The sequence below is a fragment of the Pelophylax lessonae genome, assembly GCF_965119305.1.
Source record: "Pelophylax lessonae genome assembly, chromosome: 3".
Lineage (NCBI taxonomy): Eukaryota > Metazoa > Chordata > Amphibia > Anura > Ranidae > Pelophylax > Pelophylax lessonae.
In genome coordinates this window covers 449,976,495-449,988,861 of record NC_138770.1, presented here as the reverse complement: position 1 = coordinate 449,988,861, position 12,367 = coordinate 449,976,495, and the positions used below count along the sequence as shown (strand labels likewise).

The 12,367-nt window shown below is 41.1% G+C and overlaps 1 protein-coding gene across 2 annotated transcripts in view; it reads left to right on the top strand.

The window, feature by feature from the left end:
* Positions 1-4,049, top strand: part of RSPH3 (radial spoke head 3) — a 138,922-nt gene extending 134,873 nt beyond the window's left edge. For both annotated transcript variants that reach the window (XM_082252061.1, XM_082252062.1), the window contains exon 10: positions 3,925-4,049. The gene's annotated coding sequence lies outside the window, so the exon portion shown is untranslated. The remainder of the gene's footprint in view (positions 1-3,924) is intronic.
* Positions 4,050-12,367: the final 8,318 nt, after the last annotated feature.

The window sequence follows — 12,367 nt, the reverse complement described above, 5'->3', positions numbered from 1 at the left end:
TTTGAAGGAACCTCTGCACCACCAAATTCAGCACATGCGCCAGGCAAGGGATGTGCGTCAAACCAGCTAGGGCCAGAGCTGCTATGAGATTTTGCCCATTATGGCACACCACCAGGCCGGGCTTGAGGCTCGCTGGCACCAACAACTCATCGGTGTGCTGTTCCATGCTCCTCCACAACTCCTGCGTATTGTGGGATTTTTCACCCAAACAGGCAAGTTTAAAAACTGCCTGCTGTCGTTTACCCCTGGCTGTGCTGAAGTTTGTGGCGAAGGTGTTACGCTGACCGGATGAGGAGGCGTTAGAGGATGAGGAAGAGGAGTAGGAGGAGTTAGGAACAGGAGGCAAACTGAAGCGCCCTGCAATCCTCGGCGGTGGAAGGAGATGCGCCAAACAAATTTAAAAGGTGTATCTCACACGTACCGATACAGACTATGCCGCAATTTAATTTTTTTTACCCCCAAAAGGGTGTAGATTGAATAGCGGAATAGAAAATATGATATAAAAAGGTGTATCTCACACGTACAAACCCAGACTAGGCCCCGATTACAATTTTTTGTACCCTAAAGGCAGGATGTGGAGTAGGAAGAGTTCCGAACAGGAGGCAAACTGAAGCACCCTGCAATCCTCGGCGGTGGAAGATGCGGCCAAAAAATTTGAAAGGTGTATCTCACACGTACCGATACAGACTATGCCGCAATTTAATTTTTTTTACCCCAAAAGGGTGTAGATTGAATAGCGGAATAGAAAATATGATATAAAAAGGTGTATCTCACACGTACAAACCCAGACTAGGCCCCGATTACAATTTTTTGTACTCTAAAGGCAGGATGAGGAGTAGGAGGAGTTCGGAACAGGAGGCAAACTGAAGCACCCTGCAATCCTCGGTGGTGTAAGATGCGCCCAAAAAATTTGAAAGGTGTATTTCACACGTACCGATACAGACTATGCCGCAATTAAATTTTTTTTACCCCAAAAGGGTGTAGATTGAATAGCGGAATAGAAAAAAGTATATAAAATTGGTGATTTTTCAATTGCACATGTGAACACAGCAGTGTCTTATGTTTTATGTCACAGTCAGCAGCAGGCTATGAAGGGAAAAAAATAAAAAATCCCCTTTAAATTTGTAATTTTTAAATAGCAGATTAGTACAGACTATGCCACAATTTAATTTTTTTTAACCCAAAAGGGTGTATATTGAATAGTGGAATAGAAAAACGTATATAACATTGGTGATTTTTCAATAGCACATGTGAACACAGCAGTGTCTTATGTCACAGTCAGCAGCAGGCTATGAAGGGAAAAAAAAAAAATTCCCCTTTAAATTTGTATTTTTTAAATAGCAGATTAGAACAGCAATCTGTAGTAAAATATAGCTGAACGCTGCACACAACAGACTGATAAAAATATATTTTTTTCTCCCTCCTCCTCCTCCTCAGTGGGCTCAAGTGAGGGCAAAAAGATTGTTCACTGCACCACCCCCCACACAGCAATATCGATGTAGATCGCTAAAGGACGATTGTTCTGTCCTGTGTCTCCTATCTGTCCCTGCCTAATCTCTCCAGCCCTAAAATGCTCAAATATCTTTCCCTGCCTACACTCCAACCTGTCCCTGCATTCTTTTCGGGCACAACGTTGTTTTTTCCTGTCTGTCCCTAATCAGCAGCACGTATGATGTGTGCTCTCTCCCTACACTACAGCAGACTGATGCACCGCGCTGTGTCTCTCGAGCTTATAAAGACATGGGTCACATGCTTCAGATGGCCAATCACAGCTACTAATACATTAGTAGGCATGGCTGGGATGGCTTAAGGCACACCAGTTAAACGCTTGTTGATTGGCTGTTGAAAGCCCGCCATTAAAAGCGCGCCATTACATACAAAACAGGAAATAAAATTACCGAACACGGATTTTAAACCTGAACATACAGTAAAGTTTTCGGGTCCGGGTAGCAAAAATCCAATTATCCGGTACGGACCGGAATAATACAGTCCGTGTTCGCTCAACACTACACGTGAGCAAATGACCCCGCTCCCTATAGGTAATTCACTCACCAGATAACTGGCATTTGATCATATATCCAGCAGGATGGGCGAAAACTTTAAACAGGTATAATATCCATAAAGAGTTTTCACCAGCTCATTGGCACTCCATAACAATGGGTAAATGGAGAAAAGATGGAAAATTCCATAGGGTGATACCGTAATGGGAAATTTGTTCAAATAAAAAATCTTCATATGTAAAATTTACATTTCATAATGGATCAACCAACCAGAATGGATACACAACTAACGCTTACCAGCTCATGGTAGCGATGAATACCAGTGAGACGGTCTCTGTGTCTCTGCTCGTCGTCTCCAAACTCTTTAACGTCACTTCCGGTTTGGACGTCATCTAAACAATTCTAGTTGCTGTGCAGCCACGTCCCGTGCAGCCACGTACCTATTCACAAAAGAGAGGAATCACAGCTAAACCAGGCTTAGGAGAAAATCCAAATGATCACAAAGACTATAAATCAGCCAGGCTAGTTACAACCCAGCAAAACTAAATTTACTAGCAGCCCTGTTTAAGACGAGGGTGCTACATTTAGAATGTTCACATGACCGCAGTCTCTACCTGGTCTTGGGCATTGATGAACGTGCTCCTCGCGAAAGGTAACCCTGCGTGTAGGGCGAGTAGGCCCAGCCCATAGGTCTGTCAGACTACGTGACAGACATGTGCAGCTACAGACATGTGCATGTCTCTAATCAAACCTCAAGGGTGTTGACTTGCTTGGAATACACAGGGCTTTTTTTCAGCTGGAACTTGGTGGAACAGTTCCATCACCTCTGGCTCAGGTCCTCTGCCCTCTGCTCTCTGCTCACCACTATCACTTGTAAAGACAGAGGTATGGTTTCTCTGTTTACAAGAGACAGCTTGTCTCCCAATGGCTTCCACAGATCTGATCTCCCCAGCGTCTCCTACAGGGTTCAGGATGGAGACAAGGGATATGCAGGTGCCCAGGGTGGAGTGTGGATGCCGACACCCCCATTGTATGATCTCCCTGCAAGTGAAAGAGGCAGAACCACCTACAGTGTGTGGGGAGGTACTACTGTAGCTGGCTGGAAGCTTAATCTTAATACAGCAACAAAAGTGAGACAAGTGGAAGAGTGTGGAGCTTTTAAGGAGGGGGGGGGGGGGTAATGTGGGCAGTGAAACGGAGGGTTGCACCCAGAGGTCCAAGCTGAAGAGGGGGGGAATGTGAGATGCGGATGGGGGATGCAAAAGTAGGCAGCTGTGGAGAGTGGCTCTGTGTGTAGAGCACCCTGAACTATGCACTCTGTATGCAGCACACCCCTAAACTCTGCATTCTGTGTGTAACACACACCAACCCCCACAAACTCTGCACATTATGCACTCCTAGTATTTAATGCTCCTGTATGACCCTCCCATTGTTAGCAAAATGTGACCACACCCACTATTTGACTCAGGTTAGAGGGTGTATTTGTATTGAGGCTGGGGTCATGTTTGAGTTCCTGCACCTATTTTTGGAGAAAGAAAGCCCTGGGAATAAATACAGTCAAAAGCATGCAAAACGCCAAAACCTTTGGTCCTTTTTTGGTGGGATTTATGGGTTTGATTGTATGCATGCATACAAGGTGTTTATTCAGAATTGAGGTTCCGTTATGTGCAGTTACCATGCTACACTGGTTGGCCTTACAGATCTTCTTACACAATAACATGTGAGCGCATCGCTTTGTATGGATTAGTGGCTAAGCCACTTGTGCTTCTAAGATCTATGAAACATACTGTGTTAGGACTGTAGACAGGACAGAAAACTAGAAGTCAGCTTCTTGCTTATTCATAGTGTATATATGAATAAAACTGTAAAGCATATCAATTCCACGACTGATAATTATAATTATGATTTTTATTTTTGTTTACAGGAGCAACAGTTGACATCCTAATTAGATTCCATCCACAGACAGCAAATATAAAACTGAACAATGTTTGGAAAGAATAAATTTGAACTTCGACAATGAAAATTCAGTGGAAATAACTTTTTTTTATTTTTTTATAACTGTGCCTGTATAAATGCCTTGTACTTGTTTGCCTAATGTGTTTAACATTCTTCTTGAAATATATGGTACCAATGAATAGCTTAATTTGGGTCTGAAATTACTTCTGTTAAACATTTTTTCTTTCAGCTGAAAAAATGAAGTTATGTTAAGTTATGTTGTCTGCAAAGAAATCATTTGATGTACACTCTGGGCCTTTTTTATTGGTTTCTGAAAAAGGGGAAATTCTTGGGTCTCCTTTTCATTTTCTCATTGTTCACAGCCTGAAAGGCACTATCTACTTAACCAAAGGCAACAAGCACAGTTCTACAGGATTTAAAAAGTAATATAAAAGATTTTGTCAGCAAATGAAAAAAAGAACTACCTGTGTTGCCGCATTCATTTCTTTTTATGTTTGGAAGGCAGAATTAGTTTGCTATAGGCAGTACAGAAAGCTCTACCTTTAGATTCAGATATAAATTCTCCTACCTGGTGACAGGATAGGTTTATTTACTGTCCTACCAGTTATGGTAGTAAAAAGGCTGCTAAGGGGAGCTGTTACTCTGACTGAATGTTTTTAAGCGTCCTCTTCACTGTTATTGCGCGCACACAATGCACCTGCTCCCACTGTCATTAGACAGCAAAGAGCATAGTTAGAGTGCCTCTGTGCCGTGTGATCTGCGATGGCCAATCACATCATTCTGAAAGGCAAACAGTAGGGTTGCACCAATATTGCTGAGTATGAGTACCGATACATTGCAGTGCCATTTGCGTCAATACAAAATAAATGGGAGCAAATTGCACTGCAAAAAATTGCATGCAATTTTGAACGTTAATGTAGTGCCACTCCTGTCTGAATCGTATGCAACTTCCCCCACCGCTCCTGTGTGTGTGTCTAGTGGGAAGTTTATTAAAAATGTTAGAATGCATATTAATTCATATCTAGTCAAATGCAAAATCTGCATAGGTGTCCCAGTCCAACCGACAATAGAAAATCATGGACGCTGGAGGTGCTCACAGGGTTGGAGAAGTGCAGGAGCCCCGTGGGTATAGGGCAGAAGTGATGTCAACTTGGGAGCAGACTGCCTATACATTTTCCCCAGCCCTGTGAGCACCTCTAGCTGTCATGATTTTTTATCTTTAGCTGGACGGGACACTTATGCAGATTTTGCATTTGAGTTCTAACATTTTTATTAAACTGCCCACTAGATGGCGCTTTTTCCTTTCTATACACACACACAGGGAAACCGCATGCGATTTGGGACAGGAATCTCATTCCTGTTCAAATCGCATGTGATTCTTTGCAGTGCGAATTGCGCCCATACTTTTGTATTGACCCAAATTGCAACGCAAAGTATCGGTACTCGGTGCTTATTCATTTTGTATTCATTTTGAAATTGCACCGCAAAGTATTGGTTTCGGCATCAGGATCATTTTCACAAGTACTACTGTGTTTCCCGGAAAGTAAGACATCCCCCGAAAATAAGACCTACTTACAGTTTTGCCTCTCGCTAAAATATAAGGCATCCCCCTGAAAAGAAGACCTCCCCGATAATAAGGCCTCCCCCAAACATAAGGTCTCCCCGATAATAAGGCCCCCCACCGAAGCTACCGTAACTCTGGACTCTGGACCATAGTGCAGCTCCCTGTTGGCCTCAGCACAGCTGGAGCAGACAGGAAGTGTGAGGTCTCTTTTAATCAGAGAGCCCGCGCCACCGCCAGAACAAACTGCCGCCTGCTGCTCGCTCTGCCCTGACGGAGTTTTGCTGACTCACAGTTAGACAGTGAGTAGCATGGGGCATGAGTCGGGCACATTGTGTGACAGAGGTGACTGAGGTAGGGGGAAACAAAAGTCGGTTGGAAAAAAAATTACAGTTAGAAAATGACAGTTGAAAAAAACGACCACAAAATGACAGTTGGGAAAAACAAATAATGACAGATGGAAACATGGGAGAAAAAGTCAGTTGGAAAGAAATGACAGTTGGAAATAACGACCAAAAATGACAGTTGGAAAAAGGAAAGAAGAAAGACAGTTGGAAAAAAATGACCAAAAATGACAGTTGAAAACAAATGACCAAAAAAATGACAGTTAAACAACCAAAAAAGGCAGTTTGAAAAACAAGAGAAACAAAAGTCGGTTGGAAAAAAATGAAGGTTGGAAAATGACAGTTGAAAAAAACGACCACAAAATGACAGTTGGAAAAAGGAGAGAAAAAAGTCAGTTAAAAAAACAACGAAAATGACAGTTGAAAAAAATCAATGACCAAAAAATGAGAGTTGGGAAATAACGACAACCAAAAAAAGGCAGTAGGAAAAACAAGAGAAATAAAAGTTGGTTGGAAAAATGAAGGGGGAAAGTCGGTTGGAAAAAATGACAGTTGGAAAATGTCAGTTGAGTTGGAAAAATATGACTAAAAAAAGACAGTTGGAAAGACAAGAGAAAAAAATACGGTGTCCATGATTACCAGTCACAGCACACTGTCCGGTTACCATGGTTACACCTCAAAAATCATACTGGCTGATTACCATGGTTACCATTCAGGGCACAATGCCTGGTTACCATAGTTACCAGTCACAGCACACTGCCCGGTTACCATGGTTACCAAACACAACACACTGCCTGGTTACCACGGTAACACCTCACAGCACACCACCCGGTTACCATGGTTATACCTTACAGCACACTGCCTGATTACCATGGTTACCAGTCAAATCACACTGCCTGGTTACCATGGTTACCAGTCATAGCACACTGTCCGGTTACCATAGTTACACCTCAAAAATCATACTGCCTGATTACCATGGTTACCATTCACAGCACAATACCTGGTTATCATGGGTACCAGTCGAAGCACACTGCCTGGTTACCATGGTTACCAAACACAACACACTGCCTGGTTACCATGGTTATCAGTCAAAGCACACTGGCTGGCTACCATGGTTAAAAAACTGACCAAAAATGATAGTTGGAAAAACAAGAGATAAAAAAGTTGATTGGGAAAAACATGACCGTTGCTAAACACGACCAAACACTGACAGTTGGAAAAATGAGAGAAAAAGTCAGTTGAAAAAAAAGGCCAAAAAATGAAAGTTGGAAAAAAAAAACAATGACCAAAAATGACAGTTGAGAAAAACAATACCAAAAAAGACAATTGGAAAACCAAGAGAAAAGAAGTTGATTGGATAACTGAGTAAAAAGTCAGTTGGAAAAAAATGACAGTTGGAAATAACAACCAAAAATGACAGTTGGCAAAAGGAAAGAAGAAAGACAGTTGGAAAAAATGTCCAAAAATGACAGTTGGAAAAAGGAGAGAAAAAAGTCAGTTATAAAAAACAACAATGACAGTTGAAAATAAAATGACCAAAAAATGACAGTTGGGAAAAACAAACAATGACAGTTGGAAACATGGGAGAAAAAAGTAAGTTGGAAAGAAATGATAGTTGGAAATAACGACAAAAAATGACAGTTGGGAAAAGAAAAGAAAAAAGACAAATGAAAACAAATGACCAAAAAAATGACAGTTAAAAAACAACCAAAAAAGGCAGTTTGAAAAACAAGAGAAACAAAAGTCGGTTGGAAAAAAAATGACAGTTGGAAAATGACAGTTGAAAAAAACGACCACAAAATGACAGTGTAATGTTCCGGTACCTTTGGTACCCTAAATTACACTTTCCACAAGTGTATGCGCCCCACCATTTACTTTTGGAAAGGTGCGCATACACCTTTAAGACTGGAGCTGTCATCACCCAGCGCCGGACTAGATGGCTATTTAAAGCGCCGGTTCTCACTCACATGTGCTCGTTCAAACACCCTTACCTGGATGCTAACCTTGCTTGAAGCTTCCATGCTTGCAAGCTTACCTCGCTGACGGAACCTCGCCGCGCTGATCCCTGTATCCCGCTACTGGATCATCCGCCTCTCCTGAACCACCCTTCGGCTGTATCGCTAATAGTGCTAAGTACCCCACAGGGGAATTCTCTATAAACTTATACTAAGCTTACACTATCTAGCTCTGCATAGTAAAGACTGTATATCACATCTGCATAACTAGATTGCTAGCTCTTGAGACTACTGCTACTTTTCTGCACTGGGTTGATCTCTTTTGTATGTCCACCTGCTATTCTGTCATCTGCTACCATACAACATTGCTAAACCTTCCTGCATCCATCTGCTACTGTCTCACCTTCAAGTGTCTATCACCTACCACCTCCACTCAACCTATCCCTCAACCTTCATCATTGTGTTACCACATACATAAAGTCATTCTAGGAACCAGCTTGCTAATTGTGTGTATTTACTGGCTGAAATAAGACCTTCCACACATGATGAGTCATTGAGGTTGGGAATGGTATCTCAGCATATCTCTTACATGACTACTGACGTGGAACTATTTCTGCAGCTGAAAATCCACACCATATAAGAAACGCAGGAGCGTTATAGACAGTTGGAAAAAAGGAGAGAAAAAAGTCAGTTATAAAAAACAACAAAAAATGACAGTTGAAAATAAAGTGACCAAAAAAGGACAGTTGGGAAAAACAAACAAACAATGACAGTTGGAAAAATGGGAGAAAAAAGTCAGTTGGAAAGAAATGACAGTTGGAAATAATGACAAAAAATGACAGTTGGGAAAAGGAAAGAAGAAAGACAAATGAAAACAAATGAACAAAAAAATGCCAGTTAAAAAAAAAACAAAAAAGGCAGTTTGAAAAAAAAGAGAAACAAAAGTCTTTTGGAAAAAATGACAGTTGGAAAATGACAGTTGAAAAAACGACCACAAAATGACAGTTGAAAAAAAAGGAGAAACAAAAGTCAGTTAAAAAACAACAAAAAATGTCAGTTGAAAATAAAATGACCAACAAATGACAGTTGGGAAAAACAAATAATGACAGTTGGAAACATGGGAGAAAAAAGTCAGTTGGAAAGAAATGACAGTTGGAAATAACGACCAAAAATGACAGTTGGCAAAAGGAAATAAGAAAGATAGTTGGAAAAAATGACCAAAAATGACAGTTGAAAACAAATGACCAAAAAAGTGACAGTTAAAAAAAACAACCAAAAAAGGCAGTTTGAAAAACAAGAGAAACAAAAGTCGGTTGGAAAAAATGACAGTTGGAAAATGACAGTTGAAAAAAACGACCACAAAATGACAATTGGAAAAAGGAGAGAAAAAAGTCAGTTAAAAAACAACAAAAAATGACAGTTGAAAATAAAATGAAAAGTGACAGTTGGGAAAAACAAACAAACAATGACAGTTGGAAACATGGGAGATAAAAAGTCAGTTGAAAAAACTGACCAAAAAATGACAGTTGAAAAAAAACAATGACCAAAAAATGAGAGTTGGGAAATAACGGCAACCAAAAAAGGCAGTAGGAAAAACAAGAGAAATAAAAGTTGGTTGGAAAAATGAAGGGGGAAAGTCGGTTGGAGAAAATGACAGTTGGAAAATGTCAGTTGAGTTGGAAAAATATGACCAAAAAAAGACAGTTGGAAAAACAAGAGAAAAAAAGACGGTGTCCATGGTTACCAGTCACAGCACACTGTCCGGTTACCATGGTTACACCTAAAAAATCAGACTGGCTGATTACCATGGTTACCATTCAGAGCACAATGCCTGGTTACCATAGGTACCAGTCAAAGCACACTGCCCGGTTACCATGGTTACCAAACACAACACACTGCCTGGTTACCACGGTAACACCTCACAGCACACCGCCCGGTTACCATGGTTACACCTTACAGCACACTGCCTGATTACCATGGTTACCAGTCAAATCACACTGCCTGGTTACCATGGTTACCAGTCACAGCACACTGTCCGGTTACCATGGTTACACCTCAAAAATCATACTGCCTGATTACCATGGTTACCATTCACAGCACAATGCCTGGTTACCATGAGTAACAGTCACAGCACACTGCCCGGTTACCATGGTTACCAAACACAACACACTGCCTGGTTACCACAGTAACACCTCATGGCACACTGCCTGGTTACCATGGTTACACCTTACAGCACACTGCCTGATTACCATGGTTACCAGTCAAATCACACTGCCTGGTTACCATGGTTACCAGTCACAGCACACTGTCCGGTTACCATGGTTACACCTCAAAAATTCTTCTGCCTGGTTACCATTTACAGCACAATGCCTGGTTATAATGGGTACCAGTCAAAGCACACTGTCCGGTTACCAAACACAACACACTGCCTGGTTACCACAGTAACACCTCACAGCACACTGCCCGGTTACCATGGTTACACCTTACAGCACAATGCCTGGTTACCATAGTAACCAGTCACAGCACACTGTCCGGTTACCATGGTTACCAAACACAACACACTGCCTGGTTACCATGGTAACACCTCACAGCACACTGCCTGGTTACCATGGTTACCAGTCAAATCACACTGCCTAGTTACCATGGTTACCAGTCACAGCACACTGTCCGGTTACCATGGTTACACCTCAAAAATCATACTGGCTGATTACCATGGTTACCATTCAGAGCACAATGCCTGGTTACCATAGGTACCAGTCACAGCACACTGCCCGGTTACAATGGTTACCAAACACAACACACTGCCTGGTTACCATGGTAACACCTCACAGCACACCGCCCGGTTACCATGATTACACCTTACAGCACACTGCCTGATTACCATGGTTACCATTCAAATCACACTGCCTGGTTACCATGGTTACCAGTCACAGCACACTGTCCGGTTACCATGGTTACACCTCAAAAATCATACTGCCTGATTGAAAAAGGAGAGAAAAAAGTCAGTTAAAAAAACAACAAAAAATGACAGTTGAAAATAAAATGACCGAAAAATGACAGTTGGGAAAAACAAACAAACAATGACAGTTGGGAAAAACAAACAAACAATGACAGTTGGAAACATGGGAGAAAAAAGTCAGCTGGAAAGAAATGACAGTTGGAAATAACGACCAAAAATTACAGTTGGGAAAAGGAAAGAAGAAAGACGAATGAAAACAAATGACCAAAAAAATGACAGTTAAAAAACAACCAAAAAAGGCAGTTTGAAAAACAAGAGAAACAAAAGTCGGTTTGGAAAAAAAATGACAGTTGGAAAATGACAGTTGAAAAAAACGACCACAAAATGACAGTTGGAAAAAGGAGAGACAAAAGTCAGTTAAAAAACAACAAAAAATGACAGTTGAAAATAAAATGACTAACACATGACAGTTGGGAAAAACAAATAATGACAGATGGAAACATGGGAGAAAAAAGTCAGTTGGAAAGAAATGACAGTTGGAAATAATGACCAAAAATGACAGTTGGCAAAAGGAAAGAAGGAAGATAGATGGAAAAAAATGACCAAAAATGACAGTTGAAAACAAATGACCAAAAAAATGACAGTTAAAAAAACAACCAAAAGAGGCAGTTTGAAAAACAAGAGAAACAAAAGTCGGTTTGAAAAACTGACAGTTGGAAAATGACAGTTAAAAAATGACCACAAAATGACAGTTGGAAAAAGGAGAGAAAAAAGTCAGTTAAAAAAACAACAAAAAATGACCGTTGAAAATAAAATGACCAAAAAATGACAGTTGGGAAAAACAAAAACAATAACAGTTGGAAACATGGGAGAAAAAAAGTCAGTTGAAAAAACTGACGGAAAATGACAGTTGAAAAAAAACAATGACCAAAAAATGAGAGTTGGGAAATAACGACAACCAAAAAAAGGCAGTAGGAAAAACAAGAGAAATAAAAGTTGGTTGGAAAAATGAAGGGGGAAAGTCGGTTGGAAAAAATGACAGTTGGAAAATGTCAATTGAGTTGGAAAAATATGACCAAAAAAGACAGTTGGAAAAACAAGAGAAAAAAAGACGGTGTCCATGGTTACCAGTCACAGCACACTGCCGGTTACCATGGTTACACCTCAAAAATCATACTGGCTGATTACCATGGTTACCATTCAGAGCACAATGCCTGGTTACCATAGGTACCAGTCACAGCACACTGCCCGGTTACCATGGTTACCAAACACAGCACACTGCCTGGTTACCACGGTAACACCTCACAGCACACCGCCCGGTTACCATGGTTACACCTTACAGCACACTGCCTGATTACCATGGTTACCAGTCAAATCACACTGCCTAGTTACCATGGTTACCAGTCACAGCACACTGTCCAGTTACCATGGTTACACCTAAAAAATCATACTGCCTGGTTACCATTCACAGCACAATGCCTGGTTACCATGGGTACCAGTCACAGCACACTGTCTGGTTACCATGGTTACCAAACACAACACACTGCCTGGTTACCACGGTAACACCTCACATCACACTGCCTGGTTACCAT